At 34.2% G+C, this 4,902-nt stretch overlaps 1 pseudogene; it reads left to right on the top strand.

Moving 5' to 3' along the window:
• The first annotated feature begins 2,099 nt into the window (after positions 1–2,099).
• Positions 2,100–3,180, top strand: LOC108358660 (POC1 centriolar protein homolog; annotated as a pseudogene).
• Positions 3,181–4,902: the final 1,722 nt, after the last annotated feature.

The following is a 4,902-nucleotide window of genomic DNA, read 5'->3' as shown; positions in this document are numbered from 1 at the left end:
AATTAAAACACACTGGTTTATATGAGAACGCGCACAACCAAAGCAAACGACGAAGTTTGCTCGACGACTATTCGCGACGATAGATTTATTTCTATCGCTGCGGTCAACGGCAACGACAAAAAAGGCCATGATGACCATACTTTAAAAGTTATCGTAATTTTTGTTTAAAAGTAAAAAAATATACCTTATATTTTTATCTATCAGAGATTAATCTAGATAAACTTACGTTTTATCTAGTAAACTTACGTTTTATAGTAGTTATATTTAAAGACTATTTCTATATTTTAAACTTCTTCTTGCTGGTATTTTCCCTCTTCGTTGTAAAAGCTTCCTTCTTGAAACATGGTCACCTTATCAGCTGACAGCATTCGAATCGGAGCGGAGCTTTTTGACGAACGCGGTAAGTTAGGGTTGCCATTTGGCGAAAAAAAGGCATTTAGTGAAAGCAAAACTGTTGATGTTATATATACTGACTTCAGTAAAGCATTTGACAAAGTGTGCCACTCGTTGCTCATCTATAAAATTGATCTTCTTGGTCTTCCACCTAATTCTACGTTGGATCTCTTCATACCTCCATGATAGATCACAAGGGGTAATGTTTAAAAATACTATCTTTGACGACATTGATGTTACTTCAGGAGTCCCTAGGCCCGATTCTGTTCTTGCTTTTTATAAACGATATTTCTACAGATATACAATTTGCCAAAATTTTAATGTATGCAGATGATGTAAAGCTTTATAAATCGTACGTTTCAATTAAATAAATGTCTTTGCTACAATCAGACTTAAACAGTATGCCTTACTGGTGTCAAGTAAATTTTATGCCTCTAAATCTTAAGAAATATAAAGTAATGTGCTTCTCGCGAAGAGCTGTTCATCCCGCTTCTTATACAATAGGTAACTATAACCTGGAACAGGTATACAATTTTGTGGACCTTGATATCGCAATGGATCCTTAGCTTAATTTTAATCTTCATATTAATGTGGCAGTCAACAAGGCTAAAGGTGTACTTGCATTTGTGAAACGATGGTCAAAAGAATTTTGTGACCCTTATATCACTAAAACCCTGTTTACAACATTAGTTAGGCCAATTCTGGAATACGGTTCGGTGGTTTGGAATCCAAGGTATCAAATTTACTCAGACAAGATAGAATCAATTCAAAAACAATTCCTACTTTTTGCTTTAAGAAATTTCCGTTGGGATTCTCAATATAACCTTCCACCTTATACGAGCCGATTAAAACTTATTAATCTTCCTACACTTTCCAGCCGCAGGCAAATGCTTGGTACAATTTTTATAGTTAAATTACTAACAGGCTCAATTTCAAATCGGCTTCTTCTGGGCGAAGTTAGCCTTAATGTTCCCTCCCGGGTATCAAGACACTTTTGTCCCATATTTCTGAAAGCTTGTAAAACTAATTTTGAATGGCACGACCCACTCCGTTGCTTATGCCAGGATTTTAATTCTCATTCCAGCACGTTTGATACATCAGAGCCGCTTCTCAGCATTAAGAAATCGATACTGTCCTCCATTGTGTACAAATACAAGTGAGATATCTTAGCAATAGACGTCATCCTGGGCCACAGCTGCGATTATCTGTTTTTTAGAGTTGCTTATTTTGGTCAAAACTGTGCCTTTTTGACCTGAGTTGCATTAAATAGTCTCATAAAACGTAGTACTATTTGTTGTTCAAATGGTAACATATATGCCCAAAAATTTTGAAAATATTAGATGATTGTTTTTTAAAAATGCTATTTATAAAATTTCCTTTTGATTTCGACTTTAGAAATATTCATATTATAAAAGTTTTTCACATATGTTTTAAGATTTTAAAGTTTTTAAAAAGTACGGTAGAATGCAACAATGTGCTTGAATTTGTTTGCATCTTCGCCAGCTTATTCGTTTGCAGACTCGAAAAATAGCGAACGGCTATCAAAATACTGATTCAAAATATACACCTTTCACTGCACACAAATTGGGTGTACGCAGCAAAATTCAGCCCTAATGGCCAGTTAAGTGCATCGTGCGGCGACAAAGTTAAGAATTTGCGATACATCTACAGGCGAATGTATGCGAACGTTCACCCGGGGAAGAGGTATGGGACGACAGCTGGCATGGCATCCAGGCGGTAATCTGGTGGCTTTAGCATTAAGTTGTAACCGCGTTAAGATATTTGACATAGCCGAAGGCGAGCTAATACAGTTGTATCAAGTGCATTCGTCGCCGGAGAATGATGTTGCATTTCACCCAGGTGGAAATTTCTTGGTGACTGGCGGCGATGACGATACAATAACATTGCTTGATTTATTAGAAGGTCGACCAATTTATACACGGTAGTAGTGCACTTTAGCGTTACCAGGTCAAAATGGACGGGAAAATTATACACTAACTGACCATACTGACAAAGTTTGCGCCGTCGCTTCCTCCACATGGTATACATTTTCCTTCCGCGGACGAGGATCGACAGGTAATTTCTGCTATATGTGTGAAAAAATTATATAATATACATTTTTTCCCTATATTCAACAGTTGGTCGTTTGGAAATCTAATTTGCATACATTTGATGCCAATAGCTTTCGCACCAAACAAGCCAGTTCTCAAAGAGTCCAAATTGATTTTAGTCATGCAACAGCTCCACATAACTCCGCCATAGACACACCAGTTGCTGGAGTACCAAAAAGCTGTGATGACAGTATTTTAATTGATCCACGACAATCGGTGGCATATGGAATGCGTGATGGAAATTTTCTGGTGCTTGATAGCCAATATACTACAAGAGTGAAACGCTATAAGTGAAACGCTGTGATAGTAATTTTTCTTAAATTTCCATCTTTTATTTGCATTGCATTTATTACATTGAGAAGCTAATAGAGGACAGAGCTGTTGGTTAGGAAGGTGTCGAGTTACTGCAGTACTGCAACTGGGAAAATCCACATTTCGCACGTGCCCCACACGTATGGAATAGTATCTTATGTCAAAAGGCTGGTTTTAGTATAATGCGGCATTCGTAGCATACCCTCACTGGCGCCGAGACGTTGAAGAAATTTTGGCAAATAAACGTGCAAGAAATAGTTCCGATACTGGCAAGTCCATATTCTTGTTAAGGGTCATCGAAAAAAACCTTGTGTTGTAAATAATAAAGGGAATGCCGGATTATACTAAAACCAGCTTCCCGACATAAACTACTATTCCATACGGACACAGAAATATAAATGTATCTAAAACTGAATAACTCAAATCAAATTGGACTGCATTTACATAATATACCTAATATTGGAATCTTTTTTGATCGTAAAAAATACAACTTGCAATCATTTAGATTATAGTTCTGAAAGAAATTGATTGCAATCGTAAATTGTGTAAAAATTGTTAATAGCAATCTGCCTTAAATTTATGTTCCCCATGTAACGGTTATAAAATACGTTAAATCCGCACTATCTGCATTAACAAAAAATATACATTGGAATATTTAAAATAAAACGATTCATATTTATTTTCTAATAAGAATTGTTTCTTAATTGAAAGTATTTAATACTAATATAATGTAGTGGTTAATGTTTAAAAATGAATTCGCAATATGTCCGCAGCTCAGGTTGATTTGAAGAAATCCGTTTAAATTTTTCGAATTACATCTACTTGAATATAGGATTGGCAGGGTTGCATACAAATGGTGGTTCCATAAACATTTAAAATATGTTAGTTCATTCAATATTTACATCTGGGCCAATAAATAATAACAAATATAGCCGAAAAAACCAAGTTTCGATTAAAACGAGTTTTTATAACCCCCCATAAAATTCCGATTAATTTTAAATACGAAAATAACGATATTTTTTCATGGAGAAGTAATATGTTTCATATACCTTGTTTATATCTACACAAGAACCGCATTAGCAAAAAACCGATTGGACTCAACATATATTTCTTTACAGCATTTATACCCCTGTCTTTATAGCGCACTCGATAAAGTCTTATTCAAAAGTAAACAAAATCTGCTATATTTAATCGACATTTTTTTAATAAATAGTTTGCGCGGTTGGCCGAAATGGAAAGAAACAATAATTGTAGTTTATTATAACAATAATTCGAATTTAAAACGGTCTGTATAAAGAAAACCAGCCTATTGTAACTTCAGTTCAAATGAGTGATGCGTTTGTACTTGTTTTCTAACTGATGTGAGAAACAAAAAACCGATTTGAAAACAAATAGAAGTCAACACACTTTTCAATTTCAACGCGTTTTGAAATTTAGTTTGTGCATCCGTTTTGAATCACAGCGAACTGGGTTAAAGCGCCTTATGTGTCGGGATAAACAAGGTAATAGAGCCTTTTGATTCTTAACAACATACATTAGTCATTTTATTTAATTGTTGAAATGGTAACAATTACTATGCGCAAAAAGTAACTATAGATTAAATTTTTGTTTTATAAAAATACATTTACTACATACATAGACAGTGGAACTATTTTCATTTTAAAAATGTATCACATATTTTTGAAGATTTTCAAAGCTTTCAAAAAATACTGCAGAACATAACAATGAGCCTTAGGAATAATAAATAAACAGTTGCCTTCATGATACAAAAAAGAAGGTAGTTTCAATAAACAACTTTTGACGGATAATACAATTTTTTGAAGTTTCATAAATTGTCAGTATTATCAACGGCCTTGCCACTTTGATAATATTAAAACAATACATCGGAGTATTTTCTTTCCCATATTTTTACCAATGTGAGAATATTTCAAATCAAAACTCACAGCCAGTACTTGATATTTTTTTACTTACGTGGTTTGCCCCTCTTTTATTAAAAATATATAAAATGTAAACTGTTACATTGTAATTATTCTTNGCCAGTACTTGATATTTTTTTACTTACGTGGTTTGCCCCTCTTTTATTAAA

This window comes from Rhagoletis zephyria, unplaced genomic scaffold (genome assembly GCF_001687245.7).
Source record: "Rhagoletis zephyria isolate East Lansing unplaced genomic scaffold, Rhagoletis_zephyria_1.1 Rzeph_scaffold_00281, whole genome shotgun sequence".
NCBI lineage: Eukaryota > Metazoa > Arthropoda > Insecta > Diptera > Tephritidae > Rhagoletis > Rhagoletis zephyria.
Note: the sequence above shows the minus strand (reverse complement) of the source record. Positions and strands in the feature narration are given on the sequence as shown.